Here is a 22,028-nt window from a genome sequence, read left to right on the forward strand (position 1 = left end):
GAGAAAAAAAAACAAAAAACAAAAAACCACTATTCATGTCGGCAAGAATGTGCTATCTTCCTGTAATTATGTCTTTCAAATGTCACTGAATCAGAGATGTGACCAACTGCCTTGACCCACAATCTAGTTAAACTGCACTATCATTGCCAAAAGTCCACTTTAAAACGCCTTCATTTTGCCAGGTTAGTGCATCTTTATTCTTTTTATATGGACTAAAAAGTGATGCTGTCCATAGCTGCCTGATGGTAACACACACACACACACCATGTCCTTAAAAAATGAAAATCACAATCTGTCACTTATGAGGATTAAACTTTTCTGGCAGAAAACCTTCCCTATAGCCTGAAAGAGAGGGCTGCTAATCTGTCTAAACCAGAGACAAAATATCAAGGTAGAAGTCAGGAGTGATACTCAAAACATTAACAGATACACCACTACAGGTAAGACCACCGACCAAGCCAAATGGAAACCAGTTACGTCGGGAGTAGAATCCCACACATCTCCTGATGTGCCAGGGGACTCCCCTTCTGTTGCCAAATGATATGCGTGTTCGGGGGTCCCGGGGGAGGGGTTGGGCCAGCTAAGGGAAGGGAGGAACACTTGGTTGGGGGGTGGGGTGGGGGAATGTCCTGTGATCAACAGCTCTTGACCTACTGGTAGGAAACGTCTTACTATTTTGTACTACCTGCATGTCAATCCTGATACAAAGTGTGATTTCATTAATCATCAGAACAGGATTTCCAGACCAGAAAATAGCAAGTTCTAAGGAGTTGGAAGAATGTATTGGTAACATACCTGTAGAAGAGTAGAATGTAAGTGAACACGTTAGAATGAAGTTATCATAATTGGGTCTGAACATAAGACGGCAAGACCTCCCCCATGGGTTGCATGTTACTAGCACAGTTCTGGTCCCCAGCAAGGATCTCCAGGGCAGAAGGACTCAGACCAAGCAGTCAGGCCTGGGCAGTGGGGAACACTGGTTTAGAGAAACTTACTTGATGCATGATGGTTTGCACTGGGACACCCAGATTCCAGATCGCAGAACATGATTAATGTGAAGTCCCATTAGATAACTTGTCTGGAATGAATTAAATATGCCTGCTCCAGATGGCTCAGGAATCCAGAGGAAGGCTGAGGCCTCAAATGTGGAGGCCAGTGTGCCCAGCTCTGGCAGGTTGATGAAGGTAGGGGCTGAGACATGGTCTCACCATTTTACCTCAGCCTGCACAAATTATCAGCAAGTTTTTTAAACAAGAGCACACATCTGCTTCATCCTCCCCAAACCTATAACATTCATTCCATAACAGGAACAATGAAAACTAATAGATACAATAGTAAATGAGTTAAGGGATTTTTCTGAGTCTCAAATGAGCCCATTATAAAATTTCTACCCTGACACATAGCAAATGCCCTGCAATTGTCATTTAATATATATATTCATTGGGGCGCCTGGGTGGCTCAGTCTGTTAAGCGGCCGACTTCAGCTCAGGTCACCATCTCGCGGTCCGTGAGTTCGAGCCCCGCGTCGGGCTCTGGGCTGACGGCTCGGAGCCTGGAGCCTGCTTCGGATTCTGTGTCTCCCTCTCTCTCTGCCCCTCCCCCATTCATGGTCTGTCTCTCTCTGTCTCAAAAATAAATAAACATTAAAAAAAAAATTAAAGGGGCGCCTGGGTGGCTCAGTCGGTTAAGCGGCCGACTTCAGCTCAGGTCACCATCTCGCGGTCAGTGAGTTTGAGCCCCGCGTCGGGCTCTGGGCTGATGGCTCGGAGCCTGGAGCCTGCTTCTGATTCTGTGTCTCCCTCTCTCTCTGCCCCTCCCCCGTTCATGCTCTGTCTCTCTCTGTCTCAAAAAAAAAAAAAAAGTTAAAAAAAATAATTATATATTAATTTTATAGATAGAAAGATAGAAAGATAGATAGATAGATAGATAGATAGATAGATAGATATAGATAGATATCTCAGAGTGGTCACTTTTACCATAGAGAAGTTCCGGATATGTAATTGAGCTAAATAATAATTTTTAAGACACCATTGGGAGGAAAAGACGATGACACACTTGATGAAATATGCACATATTGGCACGCGGCGTCCGTAACTGAGTAACTTCTAGGCTCAATGCCTTTGCATTATACTGCCGACACACGTTGAACGTGGCAAAACTGTCGGTGTCACTAATTCTGGAGATAATGTGTGCAGTGTTGCACGTCATCCAACTGACAAACAATCGGCAGGTAGCTTTTATAATAGCAAGATGGATTCTTGTATGGGATGTGTTGATTGCTTATGTCAGTCCCTTTGAAATTTAACGGCAGTTGTAATTAGAGCTGTAAATCTCTTCTAACTATAATCAGATTACTATTTATACCCATTGTCATTTTTTTTTTTTAAACAGCCTGAGATGCTACTTTGGAGTGACAAAGGTGTGCCTACGGAGGAGGGGCAGGGCACAATATGGTTCCTTTAAAACAAGAATTGCTGTTAAGTTAATTCTTAACAAGGAAAATATTTCAGAGTGATGGCTGCATGAATCTTTATTCTCTATGAAGGAAGCGCGTTCTCCAAAGAACCAATCGGGTCTTCTCAGGGGCTTCTCTAAGCTAGACCTGGCCATCAGTAGTTACACCTATCTATATGCATTAGGACAAAATGAAATGAGAGAATGTGTCGTAGCAAACTGAATTCTACATTTTACATTTTATTAAATCCCAATTCCCTCTGAAAGCATTCTTTTGCTGACTTAGGATGTTGTAGTGTTGCTGAAGGCAATGGATGGGAGCTCTCATCCCTTTACCCTCCCCTTCTCGACCTTCTTAGAAGAGCTGAATAAAGTCTAGGGAGAAAACAGATTGACTTTGCATTCAGGCATATTTTTATAACCAACCCCTAGACTTCATAATGACCAGTGACAGTATCTGAACCTAGACAGGAAGTAAAATATGTATAATCTAACAGTTGGGTTGTTCTGCGTTCTCATTTCCCTCAAAGGGCTCTAAAACCCTGAAATGCATTTTATCCTCTCAAATGAAACAAGACAATCAAAAAAGGCCGCCAACTCAAATCATGTGATGCCCAGGTCAAGATCTGCTCATTAAGTGATGGCAAAGCAGAACCATGGATGCAGTAAGGGAGTGACTTCATGAGCATAGAGAGGTGTTCCTCCTGGTGTAGCGTGGCCTTCAGTAAGTTTATACTCTGACACTCTCTCTGTTCATTTCCATTCCCCCATCTTGAAAATGAGGACTTTATACTAGATGCTCTCTATAGCATATTTTTACTCTAAAACCTGATTAGGAACGCCTGGGTGGCTCAGTCAGTTAAGCGTCCGACTTCAGCTCAGGTCATGATCTTGTTGTCCGTGAGTTTGAGCCCCACCTTGGGCTCTGTGCCGTAAGCTGGGAGCTTGGAGCCTGCTTCAGATTCTGTGTCTCCCTCTCTCTCTGCCCCTCCCCCACTCGTTCTCTCTCTCTCTCTCTCTCTCTCTCTCTCTCTCTCTCTCCCAAAAATGAAGATTGAAAACATTTTTTTTAATTGTTTCTTTCAACGTTTTTATTTATTTTTTTGGGACAGAGAGAGACAGAGCATGAACAGGGGAGGGGCAGAGAGAGAGGGAGACACAGAATTGGAAACAGGCTCCAGGCTCTGAGCCATCAGCCCAGAGCCTGACGCGGGGCTCGAACTCACGGACCGCGAGATCGTGACCTGGCTGAAGTCGGACGCTTAACCGACTGCGCCACCCAGGCGCCCCTGAAAACATTTTTTTAAACCTAATATCCCTAAAGTCTTTGAACCTTTGCTTCCAGGTTTAATATGCAATAAAAAGCAAAGTAACTAGTTATGATAGGATTTCTCCACAGTTCAATAAGAGCGGATTTTCAAATACAACAAAAAAATTAAATCATAAAAGTCCTAGAAGAAAACTTAAGTTATCTCCAAAAATATAATCTTGGAAATTGGAAAGACTTTGTGAGTATGGGATACAAAAGGCCTTGAAGGAAAAGCTGTCAAATTTTGTCATATAAAAAAGCTGCAATCTGAGTGTGGATTGTGGAATGTTCACAGTGGAAGAGTTGGGTTGATTCAGGGTAGGGACGTCACACAGGGATTGTTAAAGTGTTTCGATTTGCTGTACTTAGCCTCACAACTACTCGTCAATACAGACATTAGCTCTGAGTTGTGTTCAAAGCAATACAGTATTAATAACAAAGAATCAACATTTGTGAATGACATATATGTTTTAATACAAACTAGAACAATTATAAGAGTATCTGTGTATTTTTATTATCACCTACTTGTATTCTTATATACATAACATTTTTCCTCAGGTTAAAAAAAAATGTGGGAGAGTTCAGCTGGGACGTTGGAGGTTTCTCATCAGAAAGTTACAAAAGTATCATTCCTCATGCATAACCTGATGGGAAAAAAATATGTTGAGTGCCTCTGTTTCAATATATTACCCTGCATGAATTTGTTTATCGTGAGGTAGACTATACCATCTCATACAATTTTTTCAGACCTATTCTATGAGAGGGATGCTTACCTGGTCTGCTTATTTGGGGTTCCTTTGGTGCTCACTCAGTTCAGAAGATTTGCATACAAATAGGGGTGCCTGGGTGGCTCAGTTGGTTAAGCATCCAGCTTTGGCTCAGGTCATGATCTCATGGTTCATGGCTTCAAGCCCCGCGTCTGAGCTGTCAGCACAGAGCCTGGAGCCTGCTTCAGATCCTGCATCTCCCTCTCTCTCTGCCCCTCCCCTGCTCACGCTCTGTTTCTCTCCCTCTCTCTCTCTCAAAAATAAACATTAAAAACACCTTTAAAAAAAGAGAAGATTTGCATAATCCACCTATACATAAAAACCCCATTTTGCATGAGGCATATAGGTTTCTGGAAATGGTGTCACTAACTCATCCAGCCCTATGTGGTGTCATGAGAGTGTGATCCTTACAAGGATGCCTTTTGTCCAGCCACACGTCGCCAGATGATCTTTTCTGCTGCATCACTGGCCATTTTTTGAAGGCATTTCAAGTTACCAGGAAACCCGCATTTTAACAACTATAATGCTAATCTATTTGGGGTAGGTCCAGCGCTATCACTTTTATCAAGTTTTCGGAATCAAAACTATTAGCCAGAACACAAATAATTGGCAGGAGAGGCTACAGCAAAATAAACAACACTGACTGCAAAATATACTTAGGAAAATGCTAGAAAGCACTGGTTGACTGAAAATATACAAGAGGACCCAGAGATCGTTGGGGTAGTGGGGTCAGAAACACCTATGATGCCATGGATATATCTCTGCACATAAGTATGGGTATATTTATATGTATATGAGATACACATAAATTTCATGTTTTTTATATATATACGTACATAGATATGTGTGTGTGTGTATACATACATACATACATATATATATATATATATATATATATACTTTTTCACAGAAACAAACACAGTTTTTATAAGTCCATTTGCTGTGTGGCAGTGTTTAAGACATACTTCCCTTCAGTATGAGCTACAGAACCCTATGACTCAAAACGAAGCATTGAGTATGGTATTTCAGAATGAATTACGTGCAAACAGCAAACAGCGAATGTGAGCATAAAATCATTAACAGACCTCCACAAACAATAACAGCAGGTGGGTGATTCTATTTATTCTTCCTCCTAGGTTTAGGAAAATCCTTAAGTAGATGTGTATTAAAGAAGTGTTCTGATAGGATTATGCACGTCTGCTTGGACTGCCCTGGTTTTCATTCGAATGATCTGAAGAGCCCATGTAGAGAGTACAGGAATACTTTTATCTAAGGATCTTTTTCACAGCAATCATGCCTACTGAGAATACCAAGTACACACTATCCGTATCTACACTTTGACATTTATACGTGGGTCTCTAATAGGCATCTTAGTAAGCCACAGAGCAGGTTGCCAAAACCGAAACAAACGACCCCTATAACCAGTATGTGACATTCTCCAGTATGTGATACCACAAAAGAGGCATCACTGGGTCCCCACAATGAGATCGTCAGCAAGTCCTGTGGATTCCATCTTCAAAACACAATAGGAGTCTATTGAGTTTTCTCTAGCTGAGCCACTAGGAGCATGGGCTAAATCACCATCATCTCTTCCCTGGACTACTCCAGGCTTTCCCTGGTCTTAACTGCCTTTCTGTGACCCATGCTCCATCGAGCAGCCCAGTGGTCTAGGAAGCATGAATCAAATTATGTCCCTCCCCTGCCTACAAACCACAAGCTGCTTCCCGTGACAGTTGTGACCAAATCTGAACTCCTATGACAGCCTAAACGGGACCACACAAACCAAATCAATCCCTGCCTACCCATCTGACCTTGGGGCAGGTATCTGCCCTTAGTCTTTCTTGATAACACTTTCCCCTCACTCCTTTTGGGTAACTCCTGTAAAAGTGTGAATTTTGGACTCACAAAAGTTCTTATCCCTTCAGAAAAGACAAAATTCATCTGCCTATCTATAATTTTCCAACCTTATAAAAATCTCGGAGGAAACATCAGCTATGAACTAAAAAACTACGTATCTTTTTCCTCTCTGGGTCCAGTGTTTTGTTTTGTTTTGTTTTATTTTATTTTATTTTATTTTATTTTATTTTATTTTATTTTATTTTATTTTATTAAAAATACTTTAATGTTTATTTTTGGGAGAGAGAGAGAGAAAGAGACAGACAGAGAGAGAGAGAGAGAGAGAGAGAGAAAGAACATAAGTGGGGGAGGGGTAGAGAGAGAGGGGGACAAAGACTCTGAATCTGGCTCTGAGCTGACAGCAGAGAGCCCGACACAGGGCTTGAACCTATAAACCCTGAGATCATGACCTGAGCTGAAGTCAGACGCTTAAGCGATTGAGCCACCCAGGTGTCCCTGATTCCAGTATTTTAAAAGCACTTGTTTTCCCTAGAGAATGCTCCTGGACAACACTGTGGCAGGTGTCCTTTGAGTTCTGTGTACTCTGAGCACAGCTGTAATGTTCATATTGCCTTATCAAACCTCCTTTTAAACACGGCTTGTTTCTTTAAGTTTATTTATTTATTTAGAGACAGCAGGAGCCTGCAGGTGTGAGTGGTGGGTGTGGGGGGGGGGGCGGTGAGCAGAGAGAAAGGGAGAGAGAGAATCCCAAGAACGCTCTATGCTCAGTGCAAAGCCCGACTTGGGGCTTGAGCTCTCTCGATTGTGAGATCATGACCTGAGCCACCCAGGCGCCCCAATAAATGGCCTATTTCTTGTTGGCTTTTTGTGTTGTCTTCATAGCTTTATTGAGATATGATTGACTGACATAAAACATTGTGAATGCTTAAGATCTACAACAGAATGATTTGATTATACATATATATTGTGAAATGATTACCACAATAAGGTTAGTTAACATCTCATCTTTTCATAGAGTTCCCTTCCTTTGGTGAGAATAATTCAGATCTACTCTCTTATCAAGTTTCAAGTGTACAATACAATATTATCAACTATAGCCACCATGCTAACATATTTCTTTTACATACTCTGCTATGTCGTTTTTAAAACATATTTGTATAAAGCAAGGGAAATATTACTCTGCTACGTCATTTTTTAAACATATTTGTATAAACCAAGGGAAATATTACTTCTAAATGGCCACACCTTGCCACTACATTTTTTAAAAATGTTTATTTATTTACTTTGAGAAATAGAGCAAGGAAGGGAAGAGAGAGAAAGAGAGAAAGAGAGAGACAGAGACAGAATCCCAAGCAGGCCCTAGGCTGTTAGCACAGAGCCTGATGCAGGGCTCGATCCCATGACCATGAGATCACCACCTGAGCCAATATCAAGAGTTGGAGCCTCAACTGACTGAGCCACCCAGGCACACCCCCCCACCACGACATTTGTAATAACTGCCATGCATAACATCAAATTTTAGCCATTCTGTAGTAACCTAATTGCTTTAGAAACACTAGAAAGCTCACTTCTTAGTAGCTAAGGATTTCTTTTATAACCGTAGTCTTAGGAGAGTAATTGTTCAGTAAGAGATAGCAGGTATCTTTCTGCTTTGATTTCATCATATCTTTTCGGTTCTCAAGTTTGAGGAAATTAAAAAAACAAAAACAGAGAGCAAAAAACTTGAGTGGTTTGATCCAATTCAACATCTTAGTTCTAAGAAGACAAAAAAAAAAAAAAAAGAAAAAAACTTCAAGAAAAATCCACATAGATTAAGAAACTGGTTGGATACCCAACAGCTCTTAGCAAACATTATTTTGATGAGTTAAGTGTAAATGAATCACAAACACATGGTCTAAGTTTCCCTCAAAGAGCACATAAGTTTAAAATGGAAGAAGCAATGCCTTTTGGAAAAATATATTATGGTTTCTACCACAACCCGAACGTTTACATAACAGCTTGAGCTGTTTCACAATCTGAAAGGACATCTGGATTCATACGACTCTATAAAGTTCTTTTTTCTCCCAAGAGATAAGTGCTTCAGAATCACTTGGAATAGTTAAATATCTAAAATCTCTCATTTGTCATCAGCAGAAATTCTCAGGTTCTCAGGTATACAAAAGATCTTTGATATTTTTAGCATATAAATTACTAAACGTTTTGTAAACATATGATGGGGAATGCCTGTTCATTTATTCTAAAAGGGAATATACACACACATATGCAAGTACCTACCAGAGACAAAGATCAGCCTTCAAAGAGTGGAACAGACATCTTCCACTCCAAAACACTGGGCAGTGAAAAAAAAAAAAGTCATACTGAGAAAAATTAAGAGTAATTTGATAAAATACTAGATTTCAGAGCTTGGGTAATTGTGTTTGAAGTTGAATTAAGTGTAAATGTTGACTATGTACACCAAGCTTAGGAAAAAAAAGTCAAGTTTTAGTGGGTTTAGATCACAAATGCAAAAGATTGGCAGAAATAACTAATTTGCCATAAACAAATTTGCCATTTTTCTTTGGAAAAACGCGAATTACAAAAGAAGTCCTCCTCTCCCTCACTGCCATGGCTTCCTAGAGTTCTTGGAGAAAGGGTTGGTGATTTTACAAGCATGTACTTCATCTCATTCTACGGAAATTCTCTCCTGGGGTAGACTTGGTGAGGCTTTAATGCTTGGCGTTTCCAACTTCCTTTGGGGTGACACCAAGAAGAGAGGACACCGTCACCTGCTCCTATTTTTGGATCCATTCTCATGCACTATTTGCTTTTGCTCCCCACCCCCTTACTTTTTTTTTTTCCAAACCAGTTTTTAGCCATTTCTATGTTCACTGCAAGACATGTTGTACCTTGAAATATGGGGAACAGTAGAAGATATAATTAGTATTTAGAGGCCTATCAGTCTCCCAATCTACAGAAAGCCCAGGAAGGCAGAAAACCGTTTTGTCTTGTTTGTCTCATTGCTCATTCTCCTGTGTCCATGGTAGGAAGATAATAAAAGGATTTTGAAAGTAACTCAAGTCTGCAAGCCACAGTAACAGAATCAAATGTTTGATTGTGAACAGAGTCACGTGGGAAAGGAGACAGATGTGTTGCTTTTCCTTTCCTATCCCCACTCCTTCCCTTCCTTTCTTTCCTTGCCTTCCAACATCAGAGAAGGAAATTGGCTTTCCTGTACTGCGCCTTCCGATAAATCCCTGAACTTTACAGACAGATCCATTCATGTATCCATGAGAGCTTAGGCTCCGGGCTGCCACTCCGATTTTACTCTCATTTGTCAAGCAAGGCGCTTGAAATCTCTATTTTAATGAATTCCTTGTCTCATGTCCACGAAGAAACTTGAAGTTAATCCTACTTCAAGTGCTATCTCGTAGGGTTTTATTCAAAAGATCTACATATTTGTCAAATTAAAGACTACACTTTAGATCATTTTTACTACTTAAATGTTAGCCCACAAACCAGCAGCAAGTCTAATTTCCGTGTGGAAGAAAGTAGATTTAATTTCATAATGAAAACCTCTTTTCCCTGCAATTCTAATGCCACTAAACTTCAAACCGCAGTGGCATGGTGTTTAAAACTAAACTTTGTAATTCTGGTTTTTAAAAAGGCTGAATTTCAGAAATCATAAAGTGTGGTAAAAAAAAAAAAGCATGGAGAGTTTGCACAGCTATGCTACGGCTTTGACAGTTTCATGCTGGAAATGGATTCCATTGTGTATCAACCAACACAAAGCATCCACACACAAATGCTTATTACTTGGTTGTGGACGTATTTCTGTGTCTGACCAGCTTGCTCAACATGCACCAAAAACATACACTCCTGGTGTATATACGTGGGGAAATCGGCTAGCAAATAACGGTTGCTATCTTTTCAACAGTTCTATTATTACACGGCACACAGGTTAACCCATGACCCTAACCGATCACATTGCTCTAATTATAATAGCACGTTTCAGGTGGAAAATTAATTTGAAATGTCAACAGGTTAACTAGGTAATTAGGGAATATTCCATGGGAGAGCCTCGAGAAAAAAACATAACAAATATTAGTAAAAGCAAAGAAATGATCATTTTGAGGCCAAAATTCTAATAAATTCTTTGGCATCAATTAGACACTCATTTTTCCCCTTTACTTCCTAACTGTTAGAATTCAAACAAGCATGCCAAATTCACACTTTGGTATTAGTTCAGAGCAAAATATAACAAAGAGAAATGCAAAGTAAAATATACTTCAAAGAAAAAAAAACCCCCTGAAATAGACATTTGATTTATGTATGATAGGTAATAGAGTCTCTAATGGACATGGGCACACTTTATTTCAGTACTATCAGAAGGACCCATGCACAAATTCTCCACTTTTATTTTCTTAATCTACTTTCATGCTCTAGGATTTTTTAAATGATAATTACAAGCTCTTTTACTTGACTATTTTGAGTGGCTTCATATCAATACTTTGAGCAACTAGCCTCGGTCTTTAAATATCCTAATGTCGATATGATTTTTAAAACTGCATATGAATAACACACTCTCTCGGTACTTTGTCACTCTTATCCCTTTTTTCCTTCACTCTTATTTATTCACTTATTTATTGGTCTATTTGCTCTCACCAGTGTTTTCTTCCCCTGCTACCATTGTCCCTCTGGTCTCTTTTGTCCTTTGTTTTGTAATCAGCGCCTTCTCAGAGACTTGTATTGGAAATCACACCAAGGGTCTTTGAACTTGGGACTTGGGAAATCAAAGCCATGAAATTCTGGCCATCAGTCAGGAATCTCATCGAAAAACTACAAATGAAATAAATGCCTAAAACTTAACTTTGAACTCTGAGACCAGAAACTTTAACGTCAAAAGGGGTTGGATATATTGACAAGTAATTGCATCTGAAGACTTCTCTGACTAGCAGAACATTTTGGAGGCAGGATTTGGGTTCATGAAGTGGCCACGATGCGCCATTTAGAGACAAACGATTGTAGCGTACCATGAACATTTTCAAAGTTCCTCCTCAACTTAGTTCTTAAGTAGACACACATGCACACACACAAACATGGAGTCACACGTTCAAAATTAAAACAACACGTTAGGAATTTGGAATTAAATTGTCTCTACATTCCGATGCCTGTGTCTGACTTCCTGGATACGCATCTCCTTAGCGATGGGTACCCAGCTGTCCTACTCCGCACAAACTAGATTCTAAGACAAAAAGCCTCTTGTAGGAATTTTCAATCCAGGATGTAATCTGCCTTGCTGATTTCTCCCGGGGTATACTAATTTGATCCAGGCATCTGAGATCTAAGCAAAGCCAGGTATAAGATAGCAAATCTCTCCCATAGTACGTATGCCTTTATTTTTCTAAAGATGAGATATCTTTGTTACTAAGGCAATAAATTATTTTCCCTTATTCTATAACACACCTTCAATTATTTTGCAACTTTCTTGAGACACCAAAAGAAATGGACATTAAGAGAGTTTTGTTTTGTGTTAGTAAATTAAAAAAAAATCAGAAGTTCTACTATATAGTAGGGGCCTATAATTGGAAATGTCACCATATGTTAGCACCCAAGCTACTTATGAACCTATCTGTTCAGTTAAAATGCCAGCTGTCTATTGGCTATGAAGATGCCATGCAAAGACGCACATCCATTTCTCTAACAGTCAGTCTCCCACGTGTACGGAAGAGATAAAACTTTCCAAGTAAATCCACTGTGCTATGTTACCCAGGTATTCTGGCAATGAGGAGCATAAAGAACCCATCAAGTTACTGACATATAACTCTGAAGCCCTGATGGCTCCAGGTTCTTTGAATAGTTCTCAAAATCAGTTGGGCATCATTTCCTTCAAAGAATTTCCAAAGCTGGATTTCAGTTTCTAATGGCCTCTAGATGATGCTAAGACCTCTTAAATCAGGTGGAACTCAGCAGTCTATTACATCAGAAAGTCCTCAGCATCAAATTAAAGCCATTCATTGACTTTAAAGTACCATAGCTTTTAGCTTAAAACAAAAGCAACAACAAAAATCCTCCCCAAACCCAAAAAGACACCAAAAAACCCCCTCATCACTGGAAAAGAGTATTACTGTTTTTTTCCTCCTCATGGTGATCATTTAGTTGAAGCTCTCCAATAAAATACTATTACTCAAAATATAGAGTTTGGTAGTGGTTCTAGACTCAAAATTAGAGATGTACATGATCCTGTTTTACTCTTCCTGGGGAAGAATTAAAACTCTGTGCTGGTTACACTTCCAAAACTCAAACAGGAGGAAATAGAAAGCTTGAACAGACCCATAACCAGCGAAGAAATTGAATCAGTTATCAAAAATCTCCCAACAAAGAAGAGTCCAGGACCAGATGGCTTCCCTGGGGAATTCTACCGGACATTTAAAGCAGAGATAATACCTATCCTTCTCAAGCTATTCCAAAAAATAGAAAGGGAAGGAAAACTTCCAGACCCATTCTATGAAGCCAGTATTACTTGACTCCTAAACGAAACAGAGACCCAGTAAAAAAAGAGAACTACAGACCAATATCCCTGATGAATATGGATGTAAAAATTCTCAATAAGATACTAGCAAATCGAATTCAACAGCATATAAAAAGAATTGTTCACCATGATCAATGGGATTCATTCCTGGGATGCAGGGCTGGTTCAACATTCACAAATCAATCAATGTGATACATTGCATTAATAAAAGAAAAGATAAGAACCATATGACCCTGTCAATCGATGCAGAAAAAGCATTTGACAAAATTCAGCATCCTTTCTTAATAAAAACCCTCGAGAAAGTTGGGGTAGAAGGAACATACTTAAACATCATAAAAGCCATTTATGAAAATCCCACAGCTAATATCATCCTCAATGGGGAAAAACTGAGAGCTTTCCCCCTGAGATCAGGAACACGACAGGGATGTCCCCTCTCACCGCTGTTGTTTAACATAGTGTTGGAAGTGCTAGCATCAGCAATCAGACAACAAAAGGAAATCAAAGGCATCAAAATTGGCAAAGATGAAGTTAAGCTTTCACTTTTTGAAGACGACATGATATTATACATGGAAAATCCGATAGACTCCACCAAAAGTCTGCTAGAACTGATACATGAATTCAGCCAAGTTGCAGGATACAAAATCAATGTACAGAAATCAGTTGCATTCTTATACACTAATAATGAAGCAACAGAAAGACAAATAAAGAAACTTATCCCATTCATAATTGCACCAAGAAGCAATAAAATACCTAGGGATAAATCTAACCAAAGATGTAAAAGATCTGTATGCTGAAAACTATAGAAAGCTTATGAAGGAAATTGAAGAAGATATAAAGAAATGGAAAAACATTCCATGCTCATGGTTGGAAGAATAAATATTGTTAAAATGTCAATACTATCCAAAGCTATCTACACATTCAATGCAATCCCAATCAAAATTGCACCAGCATTCTTCTCGAAGCTAGAACAAGGAATCCTAAAATTCATATGGAACCACAAAAGGCCCCGAATAGCCAAAGTAATTTTGAAGAAGAAGACCAAAGCAGGAGGCATCACAATCCCAGACTTTAGCCTCTACTACAAAGCTGTCATCATCAAGACAGCAAGGTATTGGCATAAAAACAGACACATAGACCAATGGAATAGAATAGAAACCCCAGAACCAGACCCACAAAAGTATGGCCAACTAATCTTTGACAAAGCAGGAAAGAATATCCAATGGAAAAAAAGTCTCTTTAACAAATGGTGCTGGGAGAACTGGACAGCAACATGCAGAAGAATGAAACTAGACCACTTTCTTACACCATTCACAAAAATTAACTCAAAATGGATAAAGGACTTGAATGTGAGACAGAAAACCATCAAAACACTAGAGGAGAAAGCAGGAAAAGACCTCTCTGACCTCAGCCACAGCAACTTCTTACTTGATGCATCCCCAAAGGCAAGGGAATTAAAAGCAAAAATGAACTATTGGGACCTCATGAAGATAAAAAGCTTCTGCACAGCAAAGGAAACAATCAGCAAAACTAAAAGGCAACCAACCAACGAAATGGGAAAGGATATTTGCAAATGACATATCAGACAAAGGGCTAGTATCCAAAATCTATAAAGAGCTCACCAAACTCCACACCCAAAAAACAATCCAGTGAAGAAATGGGCAGAAAACATGAATAGACACTTCTCTAAAGAAGACATCCGGATGGCCAACAGGCACATGAAAAGATGCTCAACGTTGCTTCTCATCAGGGAAATACAAATCAAAACCACACTCAGATATTACCTCATGCCAGTCAGAGTGGCCAAAATGAACAAATCAGGAGACTATAGATGCTGGAGAGGATGTGGAGAAACGGGAACCCTCTTGCACTGTTGGTGGGAATGCAAACTGGTGCAGCCGCTCTGGAAAACAGTGTGGAGGTTCCTCAAAAAATTAAAAATAGATCTACCCTATGACCCACCAATAGCACTGCTAGGAATTTACCCAAGAGATACAGGAGTACTGATGCATAGGGGCACTTGTACCCCAATGTTTGTAGCAGCACTCTCAACAATAGCCAAATTGTGGAACAAGCCTAAATGTCCATCAACTGAGGAATGGATAAAGAAATTGTGGTTTATACACACACGTGGCAATGAGAAAGAATGAAATATGGCCCTTTGTAGCAACGTGGATGGAACTGGAGAGTGTTATGCTAAATGAAATAAGCCATACAGAGAAAGACCATATGAAACCATATGTTTTCACTCCTATGTGGATCCTGAGAAACTTAACAGAAACCCATGGGGGAGGGGAAGGAAAAAAAAAGAGGTTAGAGTGGGAGAGAGAACCAAAGCATAAGAGACTCTTAAAAACTGAGAACAAACTGAGGGTTGATGGGGGGTGGGAGGGAGGGGAGGGTAGGTGACGGGCATTGAAGAGGGCATCTTTTGGGATGAGCACTGGGTTTTGTATGGAAACTAATTTGACAATAAATTTCATATAATAAAAAAAAAGAATTAAGGTTATAGAATCGCAGAGTAACTGTATCACCTATCTATGAACAAGTGTTCAGCCTCTAAAGGCACGAAGCATTTGCAAACACGAGTTTGTGGCACTGCATATCTTGATGTTGCTCTGTTTCAACAAGAAAAAAGTCTGTTTCCCAGGAATAACATCCCTCAGACTTATTTTTTTTAACTTATCTTATCGTACCTGCTTTGATTAAAAGTGCAGATTTTCACACGAAAAAACAACAACAACAAAAAACTATGTGCTGGTTAGTAGTAATCCAATTAAAATAGTAACGGTAGAGTTGAGTGTGATATAGAAATCATGAGTGAGTGCCTCTCCTGTGACAAAAATCAGCCGAGAAAAGGAGGCACAGCGATTTTGGTGACAGCACACGTTATTCACCCTTTACAAAAGCTCATGAAGCTAAGTAAGAATGTTAAAATATATTAATCATTGATAAATAGTGACAGACCATTGGGACTGAACATTATATACTTATATTACATTATTCTGTTCTAGCAAGTCTTAGTTAAGAAATGGTTTTCATCTTCTACTTCTGTATAAAACACCTGTACACAATGAGCAAGCAAATCTGTCACATAATAATATATCAGATAATCACTAATAACTCATAAGGCATATTGATATCAACTCCAATTCCAATTTACAATAGTTAATGAACAATATTTATAAGAATAAAAAAAATAAAGGGGTAACTGGGTGGCTCAGTTAAGCACCTGACTTTTGGTTTTGGATCAGGTGATGATCTCAGGGTCATGAGATTGAACCTCGTGTTGGGCTTTGCACTGAGCATGGAGCCTCCTTGAGATTCTCTCTCTCCCTCTTTCTCCCTCTCTCTCCCTCTGTCCCTTCCTCCCTCCCTCTGCTGCTCTCCCCTGCTCAAGCTCTAAAATAAATTAAAAATTAAAAACAAAGTAATGTGTGATAATCCTTCCAACCACAGACCTCCATAATAAATTCTGAGACCCTGAATGTCCTCTCTTACTTTGGTAGAGGCCAGGGTGAGTCAAATAGTTAGATGCTGTGTTGGACAAGCACAGATAAGAAGAATAGATTTGCCTCCAGGCGAATTTGCCTCATGATATCATGAATAATATTTTACATTTTGATGATGAAATAAAAGGCAAATTTAAATTGGTAGCATATACTGTATCTATATCTGTTCAGAAAACATACCTCATAGTATTGTAGCTCCTATGTCTAGAGTACCTGAGAGGGCTAAGTGACTTAATATATGTAAAGCACTTAGAACAAAGCTTGGCTTTATATAGGATGAGATCTCAATACAGGATAGCTTTATTATTATTATTATTATTATTATTATTATTATTATTATTACAAGGCAGAGACTACAGAATCATTTCAGCTAAAGCAATTCATATTTGCAATAAAGGCCAGAATGGGACCTTGGAACTAAGAACCATGTCCATGAGTATTGTTGGAACATTTTTTAATACACAGATCTCCCTCAGGAGCCTAACTTAATAAATAAGGGGACAATAGTCTAGCTCTCAACTCTGTCAAAGTCTATCCTAAGACATTACTTTCATATCACACATGATGGTTCACCAGTGTATAAAGTCTCTTGTCCCCAAAGGACAGCAGTCTGATAGTGTAGTAAGAAAGAACACATACCCTGTTGACCTTCTCCTATAAACAATTCAGTGTGGGTCAGAAAGAAGGAATAGAATTTTCATGCAGGCTTTTGGAAGCGAACTTATCTTGAACCCATGGAAATTTGTGAATTTCAAGAATCACAGCTTAACAGCAGCCCTTTAAGAATTTTCATTAACCATCTAGCCTGTATCCTTTTAAAGCAGTTATTGGTGTACTACTTATGACAATCAGCTGACATCGAAAACTGCTCTCCACTGGACCTGGTTGTCCTTGATTTAAAAAGCAAAAACCAAATGCTGCAGAGAAGGTCCCCAGAGCTCAGTTCAGCAATACAATTGCTTTGACTTTAAGTTCAGAGATTGTGGCCAAAGCAAAGACACAGTTGTGTTAGCATCTTTTAAAGAAGGGATTCCTATTTGACTCTGGACCTTGGTTTTTACTCCTGAGATGGTTCAAAAAACCTTTGCTCACCATCATTTTTAACCTAACAGATTAGGTTAGGTTCTAAACCTTGAAAGTAAAACACAACTCCCCAAGCATTCTAGTCTTCCTCCCCTCTTTCCCATTAAGGAGATAAGAGAGAGACCACATGACATGGTAGAGAAGGGAAGAAAGCCGAAAGTAATATTTTATAGAACCTAATATCTGCAAAAACCATTACCGATATTACTACATGAAATTCTCTAAAACAGTCTCTTGAAGATAGACATCACTGACCTTGTCTTAGGTCAATCAGAAAACCAAGGCTCAGAGAGACTAAGTAACAAGGAGAAGGTCACAGAGCCGGTTTGTGGCTGAGGTAGTAGGTTGAGATGGGGGAAGAAATGGGAGCATGTACTCCTAGTTCCTCTACCAAGGAACCATATCTTGGGGAAGCCAAATCATCCCCCTGGGCCTATTTCCTCACTTTCAAAGTGAGGAGGTTTAGCAAACATACTCAAGGGTGGCCCCCATAACTAAGCCCATGCATGATCCTCTCCCCTGGAGTGTGGACAGGACTGGAGACTTCTAATCAGTAGGATTCAGCAAAGCCTACAAGATGTGCAAAACCCCTATTACATAAGATTGTATCAACTCATCTTGTGAGGAGACTCTCTGAATGGTTTTGAAGAAGCAAGCTGAAACATGAGCGGCCATGTTGAGAAGGCCATACAAGAAGGGGCTGAGAGCAGTCTCTGGCCACCAGCTAGCAAAAGGGGAAGACCCCTGGTAACCTGCAAAGAACGGAATACTGCCAATAATCATGTACGTTTGCAATTGGAGTCTTCCCCAGTGGGCTCCAGAGAAGAACCCACTTCTCTGGAATGGAATTGGCTGACCCCTCGATTACAGCTTTGCAGAGGATCCATTCAAGCCATGTCAGTCTGTGAAAATCCTAATTCAACTGGCATTAAAGTATGGAAATTTGTGATCGTCCATAACAAACTGTGGACAAATTTGACAGATTTCATTGTTGGCTGATTCATCAGCTCAACATTACCATAGACTCTACATCTGTTCCAATTCTCTGCCTTCAGTCAACTCCCCCAGTGTTTACAAAATGGCAGCAGAAATTCCAGGCTTCACATCCAGACATAGGAAAATCTAGAAGCAAAAGATGGACTTCTTCTTCCTTACATCCCTTTTAAGAGTAAACCTTTGCCAAAACTACTCCCTCACATCCTCCTGATCAGAACTAGATTAAAAGCCCACCAATTATTGCCAAGGGAATTGGGCCAGACAGCCATTATTTGTTTATACCCATCAGGATTTACGCCTAGAGTTGAGGAGAATAGGCCACGTTTCACTGAGTCATAAGGGGGAGGCCTGGACACCCTAACATCACTGGGATTTGCCAGTCAGAAGGAAGAAATAAAAAGTGGTTTAGAGGAGGCAGCAGCGGGGCGTGTCACAATAACAAAAGGCCCTCTTGGCTTTGACATTTTATGATCCTATGAATAATCCATGTGGAAAACTATTTGTTCAACTGGTGTTTTCCAAATACCTCTCTGGTAGGCACTGTAGTCTGCATTTAGTATACAGTGGTGAATGAGACAAAAATAATTGCTTTCCCCGAGTATACAGTTCGGTGGGGGAAGATATAAATAAATAGGCAATTTTAATGCCAAGAGGGGTACTTACGGACCGTTCTGAGAGCATTCTCAGTTGTGAGCTCATTTCCTAAAGGAAGTATAAGTAAACGTCTAGAGATTCTCACTCGTGACTTTGGTGATGCTGGAGCGGAGACTGTGCCCTGTATGATCATGCCCTTCATATCTTCCAGGAAATGAGATGTAACTAGAAGCTACCAAGCCTGTCTCCACATAACTGACCCCCCAGAACTGCCCTGTTCAGTACACAAGCCACTAGCATATGTGGCCTTTGAAATTTAAGTATAAATTAATTAAAATTAAATGAAAACAGTTTCAGTTCTTCAGTTGCACTACCCGTATTTCACCTGCCCCAGTAGACACCTGTGGGTAGTGGCTCCCACATGGTGGCACAGATCCAGAACATTCCCATCCCCAAGGGAAGGGTACTGGGCAACACTGCCCTACAGCTTCAAGAAAGCTCATGAAGCTTCAACAAAATCTACAAGCGTAGCATCTCATACACACTCCTGCTCCAGCCGTGTGATTGCTCCTATTTTCCCATCTCCCCCCAGAAAACTCTCAAACCCATGTATGGTTTCCATTCCACGTTTTTGTCCTTCTACCGAAGGTCCCTGGTCACGATCAAGACTTTCTCTACCAGATTAAAAAAACAAAAACAAGAACAGTAACAAAAAACACTGGCAGAGTATAATGAGTTTTCATGGGCACTCAAAGAACCAACGGGAAGGGATGTAGCCATAATGTGATAGAATAACCCAAGGACAGTGGGGGAGTTCTTGGACCTGATCCTGAGTTCTTGGGCCGGTTTCTCTTGCAGATGCCCTTGTAGCACCTGTAGCAACTGAGTTATACGTAGGGGGCAGTTTGAGGGTTAACAGTTGAGACTCTAGTCTGGTGATGAAAGGCCATCTGCTGGTTGCTCTGTTCTTCACTCCATAACTTGGAAGGAAACATCTCGGACAGATGTCATAGGTCATAGGGGGAGGGGTGCTACAATCGTTGCTAAATTAGGCCATTTAAGGTAAGGCCTGGAATAAAAGAGAGACACTAGTTTGAGGACTCAGGTGGTAGGGAACTAATGATCTGCTTGCCCGGTAATGTCTCCGTCCACTTCAATCCAGGTTTTCTATGAGTTACCATTGCCTTTGCTTACATTTGGAAAATGGTAAAGAGATATTAGCACGCTCTCTCATCATCCCCTGCAGTGACCCGGAGCACGATATGATAGAGCTGAAGAATTCTACAAACAGGTTCAGGGAAGCCTGCATTCTAAACAACACAAGGCCAGTGACAGGTGGTGATGGAAAGTCCTAAAATGAATGCAGGATGTGGGGAAAGGGTGAGGAAGCAGTGGACAAGCCCTGATGGAAGTTTCCAGCACATACACACCGGTGAAGCCTCCAGCCTGAGACCGTCAGAGAGGCAGTGAGTGTATCTCCAAGGCAGAGAGAGAGAGAGAGAGAGAGAGAGAGAGAGAGAAATCAAACGAGTAAACAGACCGTAGCCAGGCAGAGGGAGCAAAATGGCCTGTTAACCACCACTTGCCACAACCTCAGGTGTCCCCTTAAGATCTAATACGTAGATACCTCAAAACAAATCAGATATGGAAAGAAGAAAAAAAAAAGGCAAAACCCCCGTTTATTTTTATTAATTTTACTTTGCTTGTTGGTGACCAGAAGTAACACCAGGTGGAGAAAATAACCAACACGTTCCGGATCGTGTTGGCAAAAGCTTGACACCCACTGGCTCCTGTGGCCCACAGAATCCAAAAGAAACAACTCAGGCTGCAAGCCTGGGAGGGTGATCTAGGAGGTCACGGATTCCCTGGTTTGGAAAGAGCTCGGCCCCGGGCAGCTTCCTACCTCTCTCTGCATTTTTCTCCTCTCTCCGTGAACTTAGCTAACCCTTGTCCTATCTTGGAATATATATCCTTACTAGAATTATGAAAAGCTCCACAATAAATTGAAATAATAACAGTGATAGCAGCGAGGGCTGCCAGGGCACATACTCAAAAACTACAACCATCTGAAGCTAGGAGGAGCCAAAGGGTGTGTTTGCTTTGGCTCCCGCTCCAGCTGTAGGCTGCGTGAGGTCGCCAACTACGTCTCTGTCAACAGAAAGAAACCATTATAACAAAATCCATGTTGATCAGGAAGTGTGACCACAGCGAGGGACGCTGAGGAAGTGCTGTTTTTATCATGCATTCTGAAAACGTGTCCTGAGTCCATCGGGGACAATAGGAAAATCCCCATTCCATCTGTGCGCTCACCTGCAAACCCCAGACAGGGCAGAGGGCGGGGCCGAACTGCCTGTAGAACACTTCTGGTGGGCGCGTTGGCCTCCTCAAAGCTTTTTCACAGTGTGGGTGTGGGCAGCACGCCCTTCTTGTCACCTTCTTAGGTTTCTCTCTCTTTAGGTTTTAAGTCCTTTATTGCTGACTTCTGTTTCCCCTTTTCAGATCTGACATTGGGGAGGCCCCCTGGATTTGGGCTAGATGTGTGATGACCCACGTGTTAATATACTGATAAAGAGGGGCACCTGGGTGGCACAGTCCGTTAAGCGTCCCATTTGGGCTCAGGTCATGACGTCGTGGTTTGTGAGTTCGAACCCCACGTGGGGCTCTGTGCCTGGAGCCTGCTTTGGATTCTGTGTGTGTGTGTGTGTGTGTGTGTGTGTGTGTGTGTCTCTCTGCCCCTCCCCCCTCTCAAAAATAAATAAAAATATTTTTAAAAACTAAAAAGAAAAGAAAGAAATGGTCTAACCTGTTTATATATGTGTGTGTATATATATAATATATATATATGTATGTATGTATGTATTATATACATACATACTGATAAAGTTAATGTGAAAAGTTAAAGGAATCAAGTCTCCCTGAACTCAGCCTACCTTCCCCCTGCTTCTGGGACA

Source organism: Herpailurus yagouaroundi, unplaced genomic scaffold, assembly GCF_014898765.1.
Source record: "Herpailurus yagouaroundi ecotype Mexico unplaced genomic scaffold, PumYag 250, whole genome shotgun sequence".
Lineage (NCBI taxonomy): Eukaryota > Metazoa > Chordata > Mammalia > Carnivora > Felidae > Herpailurus > Herpailurus yagouaroundi.